The sequence below is a fragment of the Pinus tabuliformis genome, chromosome 7 (assembly GCF_031772625.1).
Source record: "Pinus tabuliformis cultivar Carrire ecotype Pingquan chromosome 7, CPIR1, whole genome shotgun sequence".
NCBI lineage: Eukaryota > Viridiplantae > Streptophyta > Pinopsida > Pinales > Pinaceae > Pinus > Pinus tabuliformis.
In genome coordinates this window covers 148373425-148399433 of record NC_142293.1, presented here as the reverse complement: position 1 = coordinate 148399433, position 26009 = coordinate 148373425, and the positions used below count along the sequence as shown (strand labels likewise).

Genomic DNA, 26009 nt, shown 5'->3' with positions numbered 1-26009 from the left:
AATCTAAAGCTCTTAATGATGGACGGACAAGCATGGTACTGCTAGCTGCAGATCAGCGTGGCATCCCAGGAACTCATTCAGCGCAAGATGGATAATCTTAAGCGAGGCAGATTTGGTAGGATTTCTGTATTAATGGCTCGCTCTGTCCAAGGTGAAGCTATGGTTGTTATAATCATGGCGCCCTTGGCTATCCTTCCCACTATTAGTGTTCAACCTTCATGCTCCAGGCTCTGGCTAGCTGCGAGTCTTGGTGGAAAGATGGTCTCTGCTAACAGAGGCAAGCTTCCTGTCTGCACCCCGCCCTCATATCTGTGGTTTTGTTATGCTAAGGGTCTTGATGGCAGGTTAGTCTCTGCTATCAGCGGTAAGCTTTCAATTGCCCTTGAGGTTAGAATTGTGTCACCCTCATCGTACTCTTAGGCCTGTCTTGTGCGATCGAAGTGGTTCCCTATGCTGTTTTATTTCCCTCCCGACATCGCCCCTGGTATTACTGTGCCTCCCCCTCATCACCTCAACATGGTACGCCAGCGTATGAGGAGTCGCTCTGGGGGACGCCGAGGTGGCCGAAGGCGTTCAAAGGCTAGCTATTCCATGGATCCTGCCCTACCTCCTGTTAATATCCCCTCCTCTCCGGTGGATTCGCCTCCTCTTAGCCCTGCTCACAGGCCGATTCTAAACAGCGTGTTTCAGACCACTCACTTCAAGTTTCAGAACAATCTCAATAGGCCAATGATCACTGCTCATATCACTATTATCCTCTCTGAAGGAGAAAACCCGCTTCATCCTATGGTGTGTGTGGCATCTGAGCCTTCTTAGAGCAGTGAGTAGTTTACGGCAGAGGGAAGCCTGGAGAATCGGAAGGGAAAGATGCTCGACAGGGGCGATGCTCCCAGTTTTACTCTGCCTCCTGAAGCCTTTGTCCCGATGGACGGGGAAGGTAATTCCATTGCCACTCATCACCCCACAGCGAACCCAGAGGGCGAGAAGGCATGAAACGAAGATATGTGGATTGGCATTGTGTGTCTGGTGGTGGAGGAGCCTCTGAGTGAGGATGTGGCTGTATAAGGCCACCTGGGCCTGCCCCACCATTTTTGGTTTTGCTAATGTCTCATATGGTCAAATTCAGGCAGTTTTGATTGCAGTTCTGGTTCACCATCTACAGCCAGATGGTTTTGTTATTCCTCTCGGGCAGTGGCAGTATAAAGATCTTCTGGGTAGCTAGGGAAAGTTTCTGTATGGCTTTCAGGTCTCTTCTTATGTTAAGTTGGTCTATCTCTGGTTTCTACATCTGTTCTCTAGCCTTCTATAACTGGTTCTCCCAGTTTCTCCCTATACTGGGGCAGTTTTGCTGCGTTGAGTGTTCTCGGGTGATGTTATCTCAGGCCTCAACTCCTTGTAATATTATTTTACTTTTCAGTTGATAGAATTAGTCTTTGCCGAGAAAAAATAAGAAGATATTGTTACTTCCAAGTTCAAAGAAAAAATGTGGTGTGAGAAAGATTTAACGGCTAAAAGAAAATTAAGTTATTATAAGAAGTCATCAACCCTACCCTAGAAGATCAAAAGTATCTCTCTATTTTAACTAGATCAAAGAAGAAAATGAATATAGCAAAGACTAGAATGAATTCTCATGAGCTCCATAGTGAAACAGGTCGTTGGGCAGTTCCTAAAATGCCATGGATGGAAAGGATCTGCCATATATGTGAGAATAGGAGCATCAAGGATGAAAACCACTTCCTCTTAGAGTGCCCCGCATACAACCACATTAGATCTCAGTTTCACAATCTTCGTTACAATACTGACCTTCCTAGCCTTTTACAATGTCAAAATTATAGTGAACTCGGGAGGTTTCTCTCCAAGCTTTTTGAGCATAGGAATAAAATCTTAAATCAAAATAAATAATTTGTTTCTTTAGGTCCGATAGACCAATGTTTGGTCTTAGCGGACATTAACCATCATTCATCATCATCATCATAAATGGTTTATCTTTATTTCAATTATTATATCTACTTAAAAGTTATGTTATATTGTGATCTGTTTATGAAACAATTAATAAAAAAATATCATATTTAAAATATTTTTTTATCAAAATTAAAATTGTAGAATTGAGGCTTCTATGATCCATATCAAGTTTACAAGAGATTTTGAAATACCATTTGTCGACGTGTTTCGAACTGATTCATCGTCAAGGTAAGTTGAAGAAACAGATCCAGCTTTGCATGTTAAATACTCTGAGCAGAGCCTCCAATGGCTAACTTGACCAACCGCTAATTTTGACTTCGGGATCAGGGTCATAAAAATTTTATAATTTAATGGAAGTTAGTTAAATTTGGTGACCATTCCCTTACTATATATATATATATATATATATATATATATATATATATATATATATATATATATATATATATATATATATAATATATATATAATAGTTAGTTAAAGTTAAGGTATTATTTAATAATTAATAATTATAAGATATTTAGTAATTCAAATGGAAGTTAGTTATACAAAGGAACTTTCTTTTAATATATGTATATATAAATACATAAATATAAATATTAATAGGATGTTAAGATAATAGTTAGTTAGAATTAATAAATACATATTAGAACGAGAAAATAATATTAAGTTAAATTAAATATCTAATTGTTAAATCACATTTTAAAAGTTCACATTAAGTTTTTTAAATTAAAAGTTTTCTATTTTATATATTTTTAAATAAAAATATAGATTTAAAAATTAAGGTTGAAAGACAATTATGAATATTTAAATGACAATCTAGAAGTTAGTATTAAATTGTTTAAATTCACACACACACACACACACACACACACACACACACACACACACACACACACATATATATATAACTATACACATGTTATTTTACTTATATATATATATAAGTAAAATAACATGTGTATAGTTAGAATTTTAAGTTTAAGATTGAAAAATTAATATAGATGAATATAAATTAATTCCCACTCAAACTATAATTATGTTTAAAAAAAATACAATTTTAAAATAAAAAATGAGAAATGTTTAGAATTCAATGGTATAGGTCACTTAAACTACAACTATAAATTCTTACTATATTTGAAATTTAAAAAATTATATATTATATTTTTGAATTAAAATATAGAATACATTTGAGATTAAAAAGTGAATATGAAGGTGATCTTACTCATAAAAAATAAATATGAATATGTTCTTATTCAAGCCATTTTAAGTTAGTATATGTCTTTAATTTGAGAATTTATGTTGTGGTATACCTTCTTGGCACTGTGTGGATCATTTTTTTGTGGCTTTGGAGTTTTTTGTTTTGTACAACCAGTTATGCTCTCTGAATTTAGAGTTGTTATTTCCTTTTGTTGGATCATATTAGTGTTTTCCTTCTTTGGATCTCCATGGATTTCGATGGGTTTCTTGTTTTGATGAATGCAAGTTTTATTTCTACCGATTGAAAGTATATTGTAATATGAAGTGTAGTTGGATTCAAAAAAAATTCAAATTCAATGGTTGGAACCTTCTATATGTAAAAATCTATTTTTTATTATGTGTATTCATGTAATTAATGTTTTATATATCTAACAAACTTTCTTTACTAAGTCATAAGTAACTAAATTATAATATTAACTTATTTGAACATAATAAGTGTTAAACGTATATAGATTTGAAAAGAAATATGTAACAAGATTATTAGCCATGGAGATTTATCACTACTTTTTCATGGAAATTTCTTACAATATAATGTGCAATATCCCATCTTATCATTACCACATGCTAGAAAAACCATAAGTGAATTCTTATGACACTTCTTCGTGTGACATTATTTTTAACTTCTAAATTAAATTAAAATGGAAAAAAAATGTGTATACTATTAAACTAGCACACCTAAATTTAATTCTACTAATATGTTCATCCCCAATTTTGTCCACATATAAATTTACAATGTAGATATAACTAAATATCATAAAACTATTTTTGAAAATATTGAGTGTGTTTGAACGCAACTCGCAACTTACATAACCATATTGTTTAATAAATAAAATAATAAAAATAAAGAAATTTCAGTGTTAACTTCATAACACTCTTGAAGATAGACAATTATTATGCTGTAAGGCATTCCCCTTTGAGAAGAACTCCCTTAGTTGCCCTGTCAATTGTTTTGTTAGACAATTGAAATATTATCTATTGTTGATGCGAGTTTTGGTTGGTTAAGGTATACCCATAATCCTATACATACAACTTTTGTTGTGGCTTACCTTATTGGTGGTGTGTGGACCCTCTTTAATGTTTTCCTTCTCTAGATCTCCATGGATTTTGATGGATTTCTTGTTTTATTGATTGCAAGTTTTATTTCTACTGATTGAGAGCAGATTATAATATGAGGTGTGGTTGGGATTAGAAAGATCACAATAATACTCAAGTATTAATGTTGAAAGTGCATGGGAACTTGAGGCAGTCAGAACCAATGGCAGAGAAATTCAATTAATCATTTTAAGAAGAGAACACACAAACTATACTATATTTTCAACAGAGTTTGGTTTTGGTTGAACCCTCGTTTTTACCAACCACATGCCTCTGTTTTGTTCAAATAGGTGTGCTCTTTCTTAATTCAGAGTTGTTATTTCCTTTTGTTGGATCATGTTAATGTTTGCCTTCTGTGGATCTCCATAGATTTTTATGGACTTCTTGTTTTGTTGATTACAAGTTTTATTTTTGTTTATTGAGAGTAGATTGCAATCTGAGGTGTGGTTGGGATTAGAAAAATCACAGGAATGCTCAAGTATTAATGCTGAAAGTGCATGGGAACTTGAGGCATCTGGAACTGTATTTTAAATGGAGTTTGGATTTGTCTGAACCCTCATTTTTACGTGTGACATGCCTCTGTTTTTTCTTAGAATGTAATCTTGAAGGCATCACAGGTATGGATTCTTCCCCCTTTTTCGATTCCTTTTTTCTATAACCTTTGTTTCCTTTCGACAACCCTTCTTTTGATTTCAACAACGTGGTCGCCAATGCAACTGCAAACTCCTGGATGAATGGTTGGAAAGTTTCAAGTGGATTGCATATTTCGGATATGTTGGTTCAAATCTATGCCATTTCCTGCGATTCCCAGTATCAGATCGATCAACAAGACTTGAAATAACAACAAGCTGTAATAATGATGACAAAATTACATTGAGGGGATCATTAATAATGTAGACGGTTAGAAATTTCGAATATAAACCAATGGTGGAACTAATAACTCCATTATATACACATGAATAAGCTGACAAACAAATTATCATAAAACTTAATTATATTATTTTGTATCAATCATCAAGGAATTCACTTGTTTTAATAGGAAAAATCAGGTTTGCATCTAGGTTCTATCTATAGTTTTTTTAAGGTAACAGTTTTTTCAAAGGTGCAATTGTGTTTTAGGATTTTAACCATCTTAGAATCCATTAAATTTATAACTATAAGATAGTTATATAACTTGAAACTTTAGATGTGACATTTCCGGAGAAATGGATGACAATATATTCTCACAAAACCATGGAATGAAAAACCCAATAATGGAGCAATTTAATTACACTCTAGGCACAAGGAGTAGTTTAAGGAGGTGACTTTATGGGTGTGAGGAGGTGAGTAACTGAGTTTGTTTAATTTAATAGTGACAATTATTTCAAAACATCAATACTATAAAAACTCCAAAACTTAAAATTTTTTATTTTTTTAGTTTTTTTATTAAAATTATATTAAATTTGACTAAGAAATTTATGCAAAAAAGTAACCTCATTGAACGACCATGAACACTGTATTGAAACTCAAGTATGCCCTCCTATTCCCACATGCAATGCTTCCATCCTCGAGGAGGAGGAGAATGTATTTCATGATTACAAATGCACAACCATGCATGTGTCAGGAGTTCCTGTATCTCTTCCTTTCCTTTTTTTATTGACGAAAGTCAACTAAAAACTTTAATTTGAAATACATGATGCAATCATTGGTTTCTCTTCTATTGGTGGAAAAAACTAATACAATGGTGTCTTGGTCATAAGCTATGGCATCAAAATGTGGGCATGCTTTCTTCTTACCTAGGGGTTCAACATAACATGCATGTTGATCGAGAAACAATGGAGTTTTGGTGAAAAGCAATGGAATCAACATGTAAGCATACTTTCTTCTTGCCTAAGGGTCTGATCAAGGAGTAACGATGCAAACTCACATCAGAGGATGAACGTGGACCAAAACTTTATGCATCGCTCAATCTATGTTGGGGAAATTATGTGTTATAATTCCAACATTTAAATTATCAATCTGAGACTCATAAGATTCGAGGCACAAGCGCAGGTAACGCAGGATCCAAGCATCTAGCCTAAACTAACATCATGAAATACATAATGAAGACACATATTTTACTGTAATCCAATCTATCTCATTCAAAACACAGATCACTATTCTATTTTAAATCTATGTTCAATTCAAAACTCCAATTACTATTCTACTTTAACCATGACCTGAGACATACTTTATCACAACTTAGGCACTCATATTCAGTACTTAAAAACAACTTGAATTGAAATATACAACTCAAAACAAATCACTTTATTATCTACTCTTGCTTTGAATGATAGGAAGCTCAAATCAATGATAAGAGCTTCTTAAATAAAAATCAACTGAAACTAATTTAAAAAGAATCAAACTTATACTAACTTTCAATCACTTCAAATGATGTCAAGTTAAGGCAATAAACAATTCAAATAAAATTGTAACTAATATAATTCCCGGAATCACGCAAGTCAATAAGAACTTTAGCTAATTTATTGATCTTATCTAGCTCACACCTTCAATTTTGGATAGGCTTCAAAAGAGATTAAATGACAGTTTCAAATTAATATTTTTATGCTACCTAAATTAACACACTCAAATTTAGAGATTAAAGATTAAAGTTTATGTCTAATTTAAAATTTTTGCAAGCAAACTCAGAAACTCATTCCTACGGAAAAGCATTCACTTATAGTTTTCAATCCAATCTCATTACGATTATACTAAACTTGATAATTAAGCTGCAATCTTAATCAGTAACCAATATTTATTTTACTATTTCCCTGAGAATTTTACCACAGAATCATAACGCTGCAAAACTTGGTAACCTATAGGAAGTAAACATAGTATAATCGATTCATTTCTATACTTGCGACACAGTGATTAACATTGCATCTTCATTGTTCCATGCTATGAATTCATACCAAAAGAATCATTTATGTATCATAGATCATTTCTTAGTGCAATCCTTGCTTATCGTTTGATGGTTAAGTAATGAAATCTACGACATCCAACTTCAAATGTTACAAGGCAGAGCAAGGGCAAGGTCATTGAATACCATATTTTAAGCATTGTTTTCAAATGGAAATATTGTCTTTGTCAAAAAGGATGTTTATTAAGGAGTTTAGACTTCTGTGATCCATAACATTGTTTAGATAATCTTCGGCAAAATCACATAACCACTTATTTGTCGACGCGTTTCGAACCAACCAGTGTGGTTCATCGTCAGGACAAGTTGAAGAACCGATCCGGCTTAGCCTGATTAAATAGAGTGTGCAGAGACTCCAACAACTATAATGCTAACGGCTAATTTTGACCTAATGATCCTGGTCAAACCCCTAAAATAGTTAATTAATATTTCTCGAAATAGGTAAATAAAGGAATTCATTTGTTAATAGATATATTATTATTATTCTCTCAAATATTAAGAGAATTCATAGTATAATATTAATATTTTACTCTAATGGTCATTAATAAAATATCTATATTAAATAATCTATATTTAATATTATTCCAATATAATACAAGTAAAAGGTAATCAATTATTTTTAGAATATAGTTACCTAAATAATTGAGTAATAATTATTCAATTGTCCTTGTTAAGTTAGAATTTCATTATTTTGTTTTTTAGATTATATCATATTTATTATATAAATATAATGGTCCATTAAGATAATAATAATATATGTTTAATAATAATCTATATCTAATTTATAATCCCAAACAAATTGTTAAATCAATATTATTCCTAGAATTTAGTCACAATAGGTAAATACCATAGTATAGGATGTTCTCATTTAAAAAAAAAAACTAGTAACGACTTTGAACAAAATTTAATATTCATAAAGGACTTTAAATTCAAACACATCTTATAATTGTGATTAAAAAACACAATTTTAATCTTTGTTGAAAATATCACCAGTTCAATGTTGGTGGTACTCTCAATATTAATAAAACATATATTGAAATGGGTCATTACCTTTCGAATATTTCCTCATGCATAATATATTATTAACAAAAATATTAATTTCCATTTAAATAGTAAACTACTTTTTCTTAGGTTAATGCAAAATCTTATGAAGTTGGAAATGGTTTTTGTGAAACTATACAAAATTTCAATTGTGGTGACATCAATCGCCAACTATCTCAAAGGCTTGCAGTGATAGAATTCAAGACCTTCAATAGTAGAGGCATTAAATGAAACAATTCAAATATCTAAGCAAAGTTAGACAAAATTCATTATGCAAATACAATTCCTATGATGAAAACTATCTACAAAACTTGCTTCCAGGAGGTGGTTGGCCCTTTCCACTCTTGGAGAAAAAGTTTAAACTAATTTAGTAATGTTAGAGATGAAAGAACACCATAATAATTCACAGAGAAATTAATGTTGAACTGAAATTATGTATTGAGGTTCAAAATATAAATTCAAATCTCATATACCTCATTATTGTAATGTCTTTTGAGGCAAAGCTTTACAAAAAAATATGTCTCTTTCTCTTCAATCATTCTCCTCCCCCCTTATACAAAACACATCGGGCCTTTAAAAATGTTCAACCAATGGAAGCTAGCTCTAACTGATTTAACCAGAGAAAGAAAATGTAGGTTTTAACCCCGTACAAAAATTACCTACATACCAATTCTAAAACACAGGAAATAAATAATGCGAGAGCATAACACATAAAACACATATACACAGAGATTTTCCCCTGGATCACAAAACTGGGACTACCAGATTGATTTTTCATTATGTTCCTTTCAATATTACAATACATATATACATGTCAAAGCATCCAATACCATGGACCAAAAACCATCGCGCCCAAAACCATGTGCAAAAACCATGCAAAAAACCATAGGTAGGTTCGCCCCACCTAATATAGGGTCCAAAAAAAATTTCCCAGGGCATTGCCCCGGACCCCATTGCTCTGAGAGAACTTCTCAGAGCTCACAAATTTTGTCAATGCATCTACAATATTCTTCAAAGTATCCACCTTTACCAGTAACACCTCTTTGTCTTCTATCATATCCCTCACAAAGTGATACTAAACATCAATATGCTTTGTCTTTGAATGGTAAGCAGGGTTCTTTGCCAAGAAAATTGCACTTTGGCTGTCACAGTCTATCCTTATACCTCCTTGTACTAACCCCATACTTGAACACAATCTCTGCAACCAAACTAATTCCTTGCTTGCATGAGTGGCTGCTATGTATTCTGCCTTTGTAGTTGATAGTGCCACTACAGATTGTTTCTTACTCATCCAAATGAATGCACCTCCAAATAGGTTAGACACATACCAACTTGTAGATCTTCAATAATCGAGATATCCAACCCAGTCTACATCAACAAAGCCATGAATATCCAAAACTCTGGCCAATCCTAGTCTTCCTTGGTAGCACAAACCATAATCACGAGTGCCATGCAAATACCTGAAAACCTGCTTCACTGTTGTCCAATGCTCCTTCCTTAGTTTTGACAATAACTTGCTCAATACTCCCAATGCATGTGCAATGTCTGGTCTAGTACAGACCATCACATACCTCAGGTTAATGACTACACTTGCATATGGGACACGGGACATGTCCTCTTCCTCTTCTTGTGTCTTGGGACACTGTTCAATAGATAACTTTACACCTATAGGAATAGGAACCTTCACCGATTTACTATCCTGCATATTAAGCCTTTGCAATATTTTCTTGGCATACTTCCTCTAGTTTAACCAGAGCTTCCTCTTTGCCCGACCTCTTCTAATTTCCATGCCCAAACTATAGTTTGCAGCGCCAATATCATTCATGTCGAATTTGGAGGACAATTGGGTCTTCAAATCCTGGATAATTTCTTTGTCATTTGCAACCAGAAACATGCCATCCACATATAAGACCAGATAAATAACATGGTCACCAATTAATTTAAAATACATGCAGTGATCTGCTTTGCTTCTGGTGAAGCCATGTCCCCGTATAAATGTATCACATTTTGGATACCACATCCTTTGTGACTATTTTAGCCCATACAAAGACTTCTTTAATTTGCATACCAGTTATTTCTTACCCTTCACTGCAAAGCTTTCATGCTGCTTCATGTAGATCTCCTCTTCCAGATCCCCTTGGAGAAATGTTGTCTTCACATCTATCTGTTCTGCCTCAAAATCAAAAGTAGCAGCAACAAATAAAAGTAATCTAATAGAAGCTACCTTGGAAAGAGGAGAAAAAATATCACCAAAATCAATTCTCGACACCTAGGAATAACCTTTTGCTACCAACTAATCTTTGTATTTCTCCACCTTCCCTTCTTCATTTGTCTTCTTCTTGAACGCCCATTTGCTGCCAATGGGTTTCCATCCAGCCGACAACTCCACCAGATCCCGAGCCTCACTTTTGTGCAAAGATACCATTTCATCAACCATGGCCTCTTTCGAGAGATTTCCATCCTCTGAATAATTGTTTCCTTCATAGTTCTAGGATCATCATCAGTAATAGATAAAGAAATATTTGAATAGAAAGAAAATGGACTATACCTTTCTGGCTGCCTTCTTTCTTGAACTGATCTTCTCACAACCGGAGTTTGTGGCTCTTCATCTTCTTATTCCTCTTCTGCAATAGAGTCTAATTCTTCCTCCTTTAGTTAAAACTCTATCTTCTCAGGTTCCTTTGATGGGACTTCATGTTTAATAACATTTTTCACCTCTCTGAACACCACATCTTAGCTATACACAACCTTCCTTGTTACTGGGTTCCAAAGCTTATAACCCTTTAAACCATCCTTATACCAATATAGATGCACTTTTTAGATTTACTATCCAACTTTTTTCTTTTCTCCTTTGGAACATGTACATATGCATCACATCCAAATAACCTCAGATGTGAAAGAGAGAGTTTCTTACCAGTCCATACCTCTTATTGAGTCTTATCCTCCATCGCTAATGAAGGTGATCTATTGACCAGGTAACATGCTGTCTCCACCAACTCTCCCCATAATTCTTGTCCTAACCTGACATTGTTGAGCATGATTCTTGCCCTTTCCATCAATGTCTTGTTCATTCTTTCTACAATTCCATTTTTCTCAGGTGTGTACGGAGTAGTCTTTTGTCGTGCTATACCACACTTCTTACAAAATTATTCAAATTCCTTGCTACAAAACTCTTCATTGTTATCTGTCCTTAGCACCTTTATCTTCTTCACTGTCTGGTTTTCGACTAAAGTCTTAAATTCTTGAAACCTCTCAAAGACTTCAGATTTCTTCTTGAGGAAATATATCCATGTATTCCATAAGAAGTCATCTATAAATGATACATAGTACACAAACTTACTTAGTGATGGAACCTTCACAGGTCCAAACACATCACTGTGCACAAGCTCTAATATTTGTTTTGCCCTCTTACCACCAGAGGGGAAACTCACCCGATTCTGCTTCCCATATACACAATTTTCATAGAAATCAAAATCTAGAGAGCTATTAGTCATACCTTCTACCATACCTTTACCATGAAGTATTCGAAGGCCCTTCTCTCCAATATGTCCAAGCCTTTGATGCCATCGCATGGTATTTTATCGAGAGACCACTAGATTTTCTGCTCCACTTTTAGGAACCACAAAAATGTTGCACCCATAAATAACAGTGATACCTTGTAGCTTGTACAGAGTTCCAATCCAAACTCCTCGCATCAATACCAGTGCTCCTCGAACCATCTTTTAGGTATCTTTCTCGAGCACTGTTTTTACACCTGCGTCATCCATCTTGCTTATAAAAATTAGATTTTTGGCCAATGCGGGAATATGCAGAACACCTGGAAGTGTTCTAACCCTTCCACCTTGCAACTTCAACTTTAATTTTCCACGACGAACGATTTTAGCCTTCTTATCATCCCCTAAGAAGACATCACCACCATCATATTTCTCATACTCGCAGAACCACTCTATATGGGGAGTGAAGTGAAAGTATGCACTTGAGTCAATCACCATGCCTCATGATCTACATATGTACTTGAAGAAGACAAGTATACATCCCCACCTTCATCTGAGGTGGTTTTTTCCTCTGCAGAAGGAGCATCATCAGATCCATTTCCTTTGTCAAGATCTTTAGATTTACAATCCCTTTTGTAGCTCCCTTTCTTTTTGCATTTTCGGACCCTGTAGAGGGGGCTACCCGTCCCCCTCAAACGCCTTGGATAGGGGGGGCTATTGCCCCCCTTGTGACCCCCCCGCTGTGCAATCGACGCAACGAAGGGGCAGCTCCACCCCCCCTCTAAGCCCCCAATTAACTAAGGGGGCTGGTTGTGGAAAGAATATAACACAACCCCACGTTTTCGCACTTGTCGTTTTATTTCCACAGGGGTCCACAAGAGAGCTTAGTCATTTATCCAGCCCTGCAATGCCCATTGTTTATCTACACCAAGAGAACTTCTCAGAGCTCACAGATTTTGTCAATGCATCTACAGTATGCTTCGAAGTGTCCACCTTTACAAGCAACACCTTTTTTACTTCTATCATATCCCTCACAAAGTGATACTGAGCATCAATGTGCTTTGTATTTGAATGGTAAGCAGGGTTCTTTGCCAAGAAAATTGCACTTTGTTTGACACGTTCTATCCTTATAGCTCCCTATACTAACTCCATACTTGAACAAAATCTCTGCAACCAAAATTTCAATTGTCGTGACATTGATCACCAACTATGTCAAAGCCTTGAAGTGATAAATTCAAGACCTTCAATAATAGAGGCATTAAATGAAATAATTCAAATATCTAAGAAAAGTTAGACAAAATTTATTGTGTAAATACAATTCCTATGATCAAAAATCTACAAAACTTGTTTCCAGGTGGTGGTTGGCCCTTTCCACTCTTGGAGAAAAAGTTTAAACTAATTCAGTAATGTTAGAGATGAAAGAACACCATAATAATTCACATAGAAATTAATGTTGAACCGAAATTATGTATTGAGGTTCAAAAGATAAATTCAAATCTCATATAACTCATTATTGTAATGTCTTTTGAGGCAAAGCTTTACAAAACATTGTGTCTCTTTCTCTTCAATCATTCTCCTCCCCCCTTATACAAAAGACGTCAGGCCTTTAAAAATGTTCAACCGATGGAAGCTAGCTCTAACTGATTTAACCAGAGAAAGAAAATGTATGTTTTAACCCCGTACGGAAATTACCAGCATATGAATTCTAAAACATAGAAAATAAATAATGCGAGAGCATTTAACACATAAAACACATATACATAGAGATTTTCCCTTGGATCCAAAAATTGGGACTACCAGATTGATTTTTCATTATGTTCCTTTCAATATTACAATACATATATACATGCTGAAGCATCCAATACCATGGACCAAAAACCATCATGGCCAAAACCATGTGCAAAAACCATGCACAAAACCATAGGTAGGTTCGCCCCACCTAATATAGGGTCCGAAAAAAATTTCCCCAAGGCGCCGCCCCAGACCTCGTTGCTCTGAGAGAACTTCTCAGAGCTCACAAATTTTGTCAATGCATCTACAATATTCTTCAGAGTATCCACCTTTACCAGCAACACCTCTTTGTCTTCTATCATATCCCTCACAAAGTGATACTGAACATTAATGTGCTTTGTCTTTGAATGGTAAGCAAGGTTCTTTGCCAAGAAAATTACACTTTAGTTGTCACAGTCTATCCTTATAGCTCCCTATACTAACCCCATACTTGAACACAATCTCTGCAAACAAACTGCTTCCTTGCTTGCATGAGTTGCTGCCATGTATTTTGCGTCTGTAGTTGATAGTGCCACTACAGATTGTTCCTTACTCATCCAACTGACTTCACCTCCAAATAGGTTAAACACATACAAACTTGTAGATCTTCTCTAATCAAGATATCCAACTGAGTCTGCATCAACAAAGCCATGAATATCCAAAAATTTGTCCAATCCTGGTCTTCCTTGGTAGCACAAACCATAATCACTAGTGCCACGCAAATACTTGAAAACCCGCTTCACTGTTGTCCAATTCTCCTTCCCTAGTTTTGACAATAACTTGCTCAATACTCCCAATGCATGTGCAATGTCTGGTCTAGTACCGACCATCACATACATTAGGCTAACGACTACACTTGCATATGGGACACGGGACATGTCCTCTTCCTCTTCTTGTGTCTTGGGACACTGTTCAACAGATAACTTTACACCTACAAGAATAGGAACCTTCACGGGTTTACTATCCTGCATATTAAACCTTTGCAATATTGTCTCGACATACTTCCTCTAGTTTAACCAGAGCTTCCTCTTTGACCGACCTCTTTTAATTTCCATGCCCAAACTATAGTTTGCAGCTCCAAGATCATTTAGGTCAAATTTAGAGGACAATTGGGTCTTCAAATCCTGGATGATATCTTTGTCATTTCCAACCAACAACATGCCATCCACGTACAAGACCAGATAAATAACATGGTCACCAATTAATTTAAAATACACACAGTGATCTGCTTTGCTTCTAGTGAAGCCAAGTCCCCATATAAATGTATCAAATTTCTGATACGACATCCTTGGTGATTGTTTTAGCCCATACAAAGACTTCTTTAATTTGCATACCAGTTATTTCTTACCCTTCATTGCAAAGCCTTCATGTTGCTTCATGTAGATCTCCTCTTCCAAATCCCCGTGGAGAAATGTTGTCTTCACATCCATCTGTTCTGACTCAAAATCAAAAGTAGTAGCAATAGATAAAAAGTAATCTAATAGAAGCTACCTTGGCAAGAGAAGAAAGAATATCACCGAAATCAATTCTTGGCACCTAGGAATAACCTTTTGCTGTCAACTGAGCTTTGTATTTCTCCACCTTTCCTTCTTCATTTGTCTTCTTCTTGAACACCCATTTGCTGCCAAAGGGTTTCCGTCCAGCTGATAACTCCACCAGATCCCAAACCTCATTTTTGTGCAAAGATGCCATTTCATCAACCATGGCCTCTTTCGAGATTTTTCCATCCTCTGAATCATCTGTTTCCTTCACAGTTTTGGATCATCATCAGTAATAGATAAAGAAATATTTGAATATAAAGAAAATGGACTATACCTTTTTGGTTTCTTTCTTTCTCGAACTAATCTTCTCACAACCGGATTCTGTGGCTCTTCATCTTCTTATTCCTCTTCTGTGGTAGAGTCTGATTCTTCCTCCTTTAGCTAAAACTCTATCTTCTCAGGTTCCTTTGATGGGAATTCATGTTTAATAACATTTTTCACCTCTTTGAACACCACATCTTAGCTTTACACAACCTTCCTTGTTACTGGGTTCCAAAACTTATAACCCTTTAAACCATCCTTATACCAATATAGATGCACTTTTCAGATTTGCTATTTAACTTTGTTCTTTTCTTCTTTGGAACATGTACATATGCATCACATCCAAATAACCTTAGATGTGAAAGAGAGAGTTTCTTACTAGTCCATACCTCTTATTGAGTCTTATCCTCCATCACTGATGAGGGTGACCTGTTGACCAGGTAACATGCTGTCTCCACCACCTCTCCCTAGAATTCTTGTCATAACCCGACACCGTTGAGCATGCTTCTTGCCCTTTCCATCAACATCTTGTTCATTATTTCTGCAACTCCATTTTCCTCAGGTGTATATGGAGTAATCTTCTGTCATGCTATACCACACTTCTTACAAAATTCTTCAAATTCCTTGCTGCAAAACTCTTCACCATTATCTGTCCTTAGCACCTTTATCTTCTTCACTGTCTGGTTTTCCAATAGAGCCTTAAATTCTTTAAACCTCTCAAAGACTTCAGATTTCTTCTTGAGGAAATATATCCATGTATTCCTTAAGAAGTAATTTATAAATGATACATCGTACACAAAATTACCCAATGATGGAACCTTCACAGGTCCAAACACATCACTGTGCACAAGCTCTAATATCTGTTTCACCCTCTTACCACTAGAGGGGAATCTCACCCGATTCTGCGTCCCATATACACAATTTTAACAGAAATCAAAATTCAGAGAGCTATTAGTCATACCTTCTACCATACCTTTACCCTCGAAGTATTCAAAGGCCCTTCTCTCGGACAATATGTCCAAGCCTTTGATGCCATAGCATGGTATTTTATCAAGATACCACCAGATTTTCTGCTCCACTTTCAGGAACCACATAAGTGTTCCAATCCGAACTCCTCACATCAATACCAGTGCTCCTCAAACCATCCTGTAGGTATCTTTCTCAAGCACTGTTTTTACACCTACATCAACCATCTTGCTTATAGAAATCAGATTTCTGGCCAATGGAGGAATATGCAAAACACCTGGAAGTGTTCTAACCCTTCCACCTTGCAACTTCCACATTAATTTTCAACGACGAATAATTTTAGCCTTCTTATCATCCCCTAAGAAGACATCACCACCATCATATTTCTCATACTTGCAGAACCACTCTCTATGGGGAGTGAAGTGAAAGGATGCACCTAAGTCAATCAACCATGCCTCATGATCTACATGTGTACTTGAAGAAGCCAAGTATACATCCCCACCTTCATTTGAAGTGGTTTTTTCCTATCCAGAAGGAGCATCATCAGATCCCTTTCCTTTGTTAAGATCTTTAGATTTACAATCCCTTTTGTAGTGCCCTTTCTTTCTGCATTTTCATACCCCATAGAGGGGGGATTCCCGCCCCCCTCAAACCCCTTGGATAGGGGGGGTTGTTGCCCCCCTTGTGACCCCTTTGTTGTGTAATCGGCACAACAAAGGAGCGGCTCCAACCCCCCTCTAACCCCCCAGTTAACTAAGGGGGCTAGTCATGGAAAGAATATAATAGAACCCCACGTTCTCCCACTTGTCGTTTTATTTCCATAGGGGGCCATAAGAGAGCTTAGTCATTTATCCATCCCTGCAATGCCCATTGTTTCTCTACACCAAGAGAACTTCTCAGAGCTCACAGATTTTGTCAATGCATCTACAATATGCTTCGAAGTGTCCACCTTTATAAGCAACACCTTTTTTACTTCTATCATATCCCTCACAAAGTGATACTGAACATCAATGTGCTTTGTATTTGAATGGTAAGGAGGGTTCTTTGCCAAGAAAAGTGCACTTTGGCTGTCACAGTCTATCCTTATAGCTCCCTATACTAACTCCATACTTGAAAACAATCTCTGTAACCAAATTGTTTCCTTGCTTGCATGAGTGGTTGCCATGTATTATGCCTATGTAGTTGATAGTTCCACTATAGATTGTTTCTTACTCATCCAACTAAATGCACCTCCAAATAGGTTAAAAAATAGCCACTTGTAGATCTTCTCTGATCTAGATCTCCAGCCCAGTCTGCATCAACAAAGCCGCGAATATCCAAAACTCTGTCCAATCCTGGTCTTCCTTGGTAGCACAAGCCATAATAATTAGTGCCACACAAATACCTAAAAACCTTCACTACTGTCCAATGATCCTTCCCTGATTTTGACATAAACCTGCTCAATACTCCCATTGCATGTGCAAGGTCTGGTCTAGTATAGACCATCACATACATCAGTCTACTGACTACACTTGCATATGGAACACAGGATATGTCCTCTTCCTCTTCTTGTGTCTTGGGACACTGTTCAACATATAACTTTACACCTATAGGAATAGGAACCATCACCGGTTTATTATCCTGCATATTAAACTTCTGCAATATTGTCTCAACATACTTCCTCTGGTTTAACCAGAGCTTCCTCTTTGCGCAATCTTTTTTAATTTCCATGCCCAAAATATAGTTTGCAGCACCAAGATCTTTCATGTCGAATTTGGAGGACAATTGGGTCTTCAAATCCCGGATAATTTCTTTGTCATTTCCAACCAACAACATGTCATCCACATACAAGACCAGATAAATAAAATGGTCAGCAATTAATTTAAAATACACACAATGATCTACTTTTCTTTTGGGGAAGCCAAGTCCCCGTATAAATGTATGAAATTTCTGATAGCACATCCTTGGTGATTGTTCTAGCCCATACAGAGACTTCTTTAACTAGCATATTAGTTCTTTCTTACCCTTCACCACAAAGCCTTCAGGTTTCTTCATGTGGATCTCCTCTTCTAGATCCTCGTGGAGAAATGTTGTCTTCACATCCATCTGTTCTACCTCAAAATCAAAAGCAGAACCAACAGATAAAATTAATCTAATATAAGCTACCTTGGCAAGAAGAGAAAAAATATCACCAAAATCAATTCCCAACACCTGGAAATAATCTTTTTCTACCAACCGAGCTTTGTATTTCTCCACCTTTCCTTCTGCATTTGTCTTCTTCTTGAACACACAATAGTTCTACAAATCCATGTTTCTCTTTAAAAGATCTAACACAATAGTTATATCTTCATACATGTAATCAACTATTGTTTCTATGCTTCTACATATGTGTTCTTTTCACATAGTTATTTTCAAGAACCTAACATAGTTTCTCTATCATTTATGTACAAAGTTATTATGCATTTGTTTCTAAAAAAATATCATAACAAAGTTCTCATTTATTTGTTTTCAAGAAAACATCATAATCGACCTTTAGCTCTTCTAATTTGTTCCAAAGGTTGTTTCTAGGAATCATATCGAAAGCCTTTAAAAAGTCCACAAAGCAACAAAAGAGATTGGATTTATCATTGAGGCATTCCTCCACAATGATCCTAAGCATAATGAGGTGGTCTGTTGTTGAGTGCTTCTTTCTAAAACCCGCTTGGCCTTTAGCACGCTTACCTTCACTTTCAAGCTATATGCTCAACTTCCTTTCCAAAATAATACCATATAACTTGGATAGGAGAGGGGTGATCATAATTGTCCGATAATTAGAGGGGTCATTTGTATCCCCACTTTTAAAAATAGGGATAATGAGGCTTTGAGTCCATGGTTTAGGGAACCCTTGCTTGACTGCTTGATTGAAAAGCTTGTGAATGTGGGGGATGAGGACAAGACCTCCAATTTTTAAGATTTCTTCCTGGTAACCTTCAATGTCCTTAGCTTTCCCATTAGCCAAGCGATTAACCCCAAAATCAATGTCTTCTAATGAGAAAAATTCTTTCGTTGTGAGCACGGTTTCAAAGTTATCCATGACATTTGGAGATTCATAAAGATTTTTAGGATAAGAATTCCAATCGTGTAAAGCAATTTCATTATTATCTTTAGTTTTCCTAGTTAGAATCTGCCTCCAAACTTTCTTAGGAGCTACCTTAGAGAGGTGTAAGAGATCCTCTTGTCTTTTACGAATATACTGCCTTTTTTTCCTTTTAGTTAGGGCTTTGTATATTTTTATCTTTCCAATTTTAAGAGATTCATCAACAACTTCCTTAATTGCTCTCCTCGCACTTTTACAATCTTTGTCATAACATGGGTTGGTTTTGCTATTTCTTTTATTACTTGAAACTCCAATTGAGAACTTGTTAATAGAGGAGAAGGTTGTAGTAAAATTATGATAGAGATCTTCTATGTTGTCTATACTAGATAAAGGAAGCAAATTAGTTTTTAATTCATTTAGAAAGAGATCTTTTTTATTTCTATCAAAGATTGACTTCTTTTGGCTATAAGGATTATATTCTATGGGATATCTATGCATGACAAAATTGAGAGCTATAAGTAAAGGCCTATGATCAGAGTCAGGCTCGTGGTCGTTTAAGATGTCAAAATTTGTTATTTCATTGTATAGAGGGAGATCGGAGATAACATAGTCTACCATGCTCCTACCAAGCCTATGGATGCAGGTCACCTGGCTAGAATTGGGCCACTTCTTTAGACCGTTGCAAATCATGAGATCTTGAGCACTACAGAGCTTGACTAGCTCCAACCCAAACAAATTCTCCCCAAGGTCTTCAGAGCTCCTTTTGTGTTGGCTAGCTAGAGGAAGGTCTTCGTCTAACCATGTGGAGTACTAAATGAATATATATGTATATTATGAAACATCTATATATCAAAAACCTTAAATCATTAATATAATATGGAATAATATGTAAATATATACTTTCAAAATTAAATATAAATATATAAATAAACAGTTAATTAGTTATTATGCAAGTTAGTTATTATACATATCAATATAGACATAGGTTGTAAAATAAACATCATATATGTTCAAAAAGAGTTGTTTTGTTTTCTGCTTCAATCTTCAACTAGTTCAATAAAAGAATGATGATAGGACTCACAGAATTGGTCACTATGATGCTCTCTTATCAACCAAGGCCCATAACCCAAGTGTAGGTCTTCTTTGGAAAGATTGTCTACATCTCTATTGAGTTTCCTATTAATATGAGAAATAATGAAATTATGAAAAACATCTTTTAATATAATAACTTTTCTTAGCAAAGGAATTAGAGCTAAATGGTGACATCCGTAAAGTTCTTTAACCCAGTTGACAATGAGCAATATATGTATCTAATGAACTCCCTTTTACATAAAATTGAGGCTCTTTAATTCTGCATAGCTATTAGATCCAGCTCCAAGCCCCATTTTGAGGACAAATGAATGGCTTGTACATAGGAATAATATGGCTCCCCCACTACATAAATTTGACTCTCTCTGAGATGTCTTGTCAAAATAAGCCAAAAGCTTATCCTATTTATGTGATCATGTTAATCTCTCTCTTGTTTTGTGCTTAAGTTTTTTTTGGAAGCATTATTTCTAGCTAACCAAATGCCTCAACAAAAAAGTAAAGGGATAATGATATAGGTGATTTACTCATTAATTTTCTCTCTACATAATGCACATCTATCAACATGTGTCATATTGACGCAGGAGGCTGATGAAAACAAGGTGGCAGTCTTAAAAATAGGCTATTGGTTACTTTATAACCAATTAGATGCTTTCAAGAGGATTCTGTTCGTGGCTTACTTTACATTGAGGGTCCCACTTTTCTTCTAAACACGTCGGTCCCACGTTGACTTTCCCTTTAGAAACAATGCTTCACTCTACGTCGTTGATCTCTTCTCTCTAGATCTAACGATCAACACTCAACCCGATCAACAAAACACTTCGGGATCACTCTACGTCGTTGATCTCTTCTCTCCAAATCTAACAGTCATCATTCACCATGATCAACAAAACAGTCTGTTGATCCTCCACCATTGATCTAAGCGCGCTGGATCCAATGATTCACAACAATATCGGGTGAGCCACTTGCTCGGGGATTACCCACCTGATAAAGCAGTTTTCTCTCTCCACCCGAGTGCTATGTGTCGCTTGGTTAGTGGAATCGGGTGACCACCCTGAAATACCACTTACAGCTTTTCATTCGCCCGATAACCACCTGTGCTGATTAAAACCTGCTTTTCCAATATAACCACGTGCATTAAAGCAAACTTAAATAAAGCACTTAATAAGTGTTTTATCGCTTAATTCCAAGATTTACCCTTAACACTAAATGTCTGTGATTTAGTGAAAAACACGTAAATACTGAGATTTACCATAAAAGTATGAAAACACAGAAAATACCTGGTTACAGATACACAAAGGTAAACAAGAGTTTTCACTAGGATTAACACACAAATGCACACTAAACCAAATTTTTCAATATAATACAAGTTACAGAGTCTTGGCCCTCTCGGCTCAATTACAACGATATATTGACCTTTGTCTCAGTCTCAAAACCCTATCTATCACTCAAACTCTCGCCTCTCACTCAATTCTCAATCACCTCAGCTAATCCCTTTCCATTACATTTTCTTCTATTTTATGATTCAAATCCTATTCTAACTGCACTAACAACACCATCTCTATTTTAATCAATCTAATAATCAAATTTCTGTTTTTAAGCTCTATTACACACCTATGCTAACAACTTATCCCTTAGTCTAAAATAATAAAATTTCCTAGCTATTACAATAATGAAGTAAAGCTCATCTTCGAGAGATCCAACCCTCTCTACCAAAACTGACTTCTGACCACTCATGTTAGTGAAATTCAATTCATTTAGCCACAAGATGTGAACAAACCATCACATTGTTGGCTAAGTCCAGATGCTCCTGCATCACATATTAAACATGTGGTATTGATAAGTCATGATATGTATAAATTATTTTTCAATACATTAAATTGAAATATAATTTTTTAAAATTATATATCATATAATAATAAAAAATAAAAACAATAATTTTAATTACAAAAAAAACCAATAAATTTGGAATATATTAAGTTTTTTTGGAAGCATTATTTCTAGCTAAAGAAATGCCTCAACAAAAAAGTACAGAGATAACGATATAGTTGATTTACTGATTATTTTTTCTCTCTGCATAATGCATATCTATCAACATGTGTCATATTGGACATGGGGTATTTAAAAGCCATGATATGTATAAATTGTTTTTTAATACATTAGATTGAAATATAAATATGGTGAAAGAAACTTCTTATAATTTGTTAAAATTATATATATCATATAATAACAAAAAAATAAAACAATAATTTTAGTTATAGAAAAAGAAAAAATATCTTTCTAACATGTGTCATGTTAGACATGTGGTATTTATAAGTCATGATATGTATAAATTGTTTTTTAATACATTAGATTGAAATATAAATATGGTGAAAGAAACTTATAATTTTTTAAAATTATATATCATATAATAATAATAAAAAATAAAAACAATAATTTTAATGATAGAAAAAAAAACAATAATTTTGAAATATTCAAATTTAACCAAAATTAAATTTGAATATAAAATTAGTGAAAAGACTTTTATATATATATATATATATATATATATTCACAAGGTCTTCGTGGGAAAGCTGTGGCCAGAATTTTCTGCATCATTATATCTTCATACAAATATTTTGTGCATTATACAATCAAATGTACTTCGTCATACCATGCTTTTGCTATCAAACATACTGGTCAAGGTATTCTTCTATAGTGGTGTATTTCATATCGGGGTACAGCTCACTCACTTCCACACCTTCATCTCCAAATTTGAAGTTGGTTTGATCTCCCTTCACGAAAAAGGAGTATCGTAGTGACAGTAAAAGAGCCGCAGGGAACGGCGCTTCTGTCTCAAGTTACAACAACGCCCACCATGAATGACAAATTTAAACAAAAATAAAAATGGGAATCAAATTGAGTTGTAAGTTGGATATTCTAACCTGCAATTTGTTTGAGGAGTTGGTCTTCCTCTATGAAAATTTTGTCAAGAGTTTTGCCAATCTTTTTCTCCCACAAGGCTACAAGGTCGTTGAAGGATAGAGTATTGGGAGGAGGCCTGAAATGCAGGGTCTTGTTCACAGTTCTCTCATCATCCACAGCTTTGATTGTGAAAATTCCAACGTCCTCTTCACTCATATACACAGCTGCATGCGCACGTATAATTCAGAAACCAATTCTTAATTATGTAAGAAAATCTGAATATTATATTCTGAACATAAAATCACAAGTAGCAGCGTTAAATTTATATACAGACCTTTGGCATTTCCATTGCCAAGTATTTCAACTTTATCTCGCGGAGGAACTGGAAGTCCCCTTTGCCCGAGATTTGAAACGAAAAGGCCAGCAAAGCAGTTGCAGCAGATGTATGTATAAGGAATGCCTTGCCCTTCGATTGCCCGACGAAGTTCAGCTTTCAGTGCAAAGTACCAACTCTTTGCAGGCTCCACTGCATTCACTCTATCGACGTCGTTCACGAACTCGGCTGGCAAAAATCTCTGTGTTGTCAAAAGTACAGTTAGTTGGACTCTTGGATTACAAAAATCTGTAATTATCTGGGAATGAATCTGTAATTATCACAATAAGCTGACTGTGTAGAGTAATATTCCGTGAATGAATCTGTAATGAGGGGTTAATATTTACAATCAATTTTTTTTTTTATTTAAATACCATCCACCAATTTTTATTTTATTTTAAAAAGCAAAATTTTATATAGATTAATATAAAATGATAAAAAATATTTTTACAAAAATATTGCTAAACATTTTACAATTTACATATTTGAAACTAATAAAATTGTCCAAAATTTATAAATTTTAAAATAAACTTCTATCCTTAAAATTTTTTATAAAACTCCAATTTAAAGAAACTTCAATCCAAATAAACCAGGTTATATTAGTCCCTACCTTGATGGTTCCAACTTGTTTAATAGCGTTGATAATGTTATGCTGAAGTGAAAAGGAATCCATACAGTTATCAGTTAGTTGTGTTTGTGATCAACCTCCACCTATTGCGGAGATAACCACATCCACCTTTTTTATGGCTTTTACAAGACTGGAAATATCATCCAGCGATCCCTGCACCATCACATCAAAATTGAAATTTTGTTCATGTTTTAAAATAAAAATGATAAATAAATAACTATATTAAATATTTAAATAATGTAGACTAGTAACAAGAGTTACAATTAAAAAAATTGAATCTAAATCTATAAATAAATAACTATATTAAATATTTAAATAATGTAGACTAGTAACAAGAGTTACAATTAAAAAAATTGAATCTAAATCTTTTCAACTTATATTAACTCTGTATTTAAAATAAATCTATATTAACTCTTTATTTAAAATAAATCTATACCAATTCATTTTCTTCCTGTTAAATCAATATTTAAGATAAATCATACTCTTTCATCTTCAAATAAATAAATTAATACGCCCTCCAACCCATGTAAATTATAATTTGATTGGCATACAATATGGGTAGATTTACTTACATGAAGGATATTAGCACCTGAGGCCTCCAAGGATTCCAGCAACTGGGCTTTCTCAGAATTAGAAGCAGCAGGCGTGGAGTCTCTGACGAGAAGGAAAGTGGGATGGGCGAGAGCCAGGCTGGCTTCGGCGATATAACGACCAATGTAGCCTGTTGCTCCAATTATCAGAATCCTGCTGCTGCTGCTTCCCATGTTGGCGTTGAAATTCAACTGGATAATGAATCCCAAGACAATCCCGTATGAATTTATATTGAAGGGAATAGGACAATCTTAGATTGGAGAGCGGGTCCAAATGTAAATTTCTAAGATGTTCACCCCTAGTTGCTATGTAATATATTTATTATTTTAGTAGCAGTTGTGCGGTAATTGTAAAACTTTTTGGGCAGTGGGCAATGCATGTTCCTCCAAGCATTGGGCAGTGTGTCCTCCTATGGAAGGATGAGAGTTGTCAACATTGGCGGAAGCGTGGACGTTAAGCCGTGTTTCCACGATGTTAAATTTGTCATTGGTGACGTTATCGAAAATTTTAAAATTCATTTTCCCTTATCGTACCGTACATAGAGGCTTATTTTACGGTCTCATTTAAGTAATATTAGTTTATTACACGTGAAGAAAATATTAAATTTGTATTTAAAATGCATCTAAATTAGTTTAACCGTAAAATACTAGCAAAGATGGTCCGCGATGTTAAATTTGACAGGTCATTGGTGACGTTATCGAAAATTTTAAAATTCATCCTTCCGTTATTGTACTGTACTGAGCGGTTTGTTTTAGGCGGTTCCTATTTCATAGACTATAGAAAAGTAAATGCTCGCTGACAGGCTAGGCATTTATCTTTTGCCTTTTTTCTCCAGACTGTTATCTTGATTCGCATGTTGTGAGAGAGAGGACGAAAGGTAAATCCCTGGCATGTCAGTCAACGTTTACTTTTCTATAGTCTACGAAATAGGAGTTTCCCTTATTTTAGGGTCTTATTTAAGTAATATTATGAAAAAATTACTTAATGAGTGGAAAAAATTAGATGAAAGATTCATCCGGGAGAAGGAGAAACAGTTATATAAAGAAACTT

At 35.0% G+C, this 26009-nt stretch overlaps 1 pseudogene; it reads right to left on the bottom strand.

The window, feature by feature from the left end:
- Positions 1-23129: 23129 nt before the first annotated feature.
- LOC149246284 (phenylcoumaran benzylic ether reductase IRL1-like) lies at positions 23130-25132 on the bottom strand (annotated as a pseudogene).
- Between the last annotated feature and the right edge of the window lie 877 nt (positions 25133-26009).